Consider the following 612-nt stretch of genomic DNA (forward strand, 5'->3'; position numbering starts at 1 on the left):
TCGGATAATAGTTGATCCGGCCGAATAGGTGGTTTTTCTATAGATATTTGACCGGATAAAGGTTCTTCCGATCGACTAGGGTGTTGGATAGGCTCTTCGAGGTGTGTAAAATCCTTATATTTATCCTTATCTTTAATATAAGCCGGCAGATAGATTTCTATCCGGCTTTTAATAGGTTCAGGGCCCTCTATAGAGTAGATAGATAACTCATCAAAAGTTACATCCCTGACCCTTCTAACTTCGTTGCTAGAAGGTACTTAAATTCAGTATATATTTGTTGAATTATAGCTCACTAAATAGCTTATTTCTGCGTGGGGTTCTGTTTTTAGGGCTCGTTTTTAATGACCTTGCATAGCTTGCTTAGTAAGCGGATAAGCCTTGCAGCTATAGGCCTTTAAATGCTCTATATTAGGTTTTAAATAGTTAGTATAGCTAGTATCTAGCTTATTTTCAGCTAGATAAGCGTGTAATCTTTTAAAAGGTGTAGCTTAATAAGCGTTTTTAGGTTCTTCGTTAGGATTTTTAGAAGTTTTATTAGGGTTTTTAGATATATAATGCCTTAGAGTTCTGTTGTATAAATAGACGGCAGCTAACTAGAATTCAGGCTATAAT

The sequence above is a fragment of the Metarhizium album genome (assembly GCF_000804445.1).
Source record: "Metarhizium album ARSEF 1941 chromosome Unknown scaffold_9, whole genome shotgun sequence".
In the NCBI taxonomy this organism is placed as follows: Eukaryota; Fungi; Ascomycota; class Sordariomycetes; order Hypocreales; family Clavicipitaceae; genus Metarhizium; species Metarhizium album.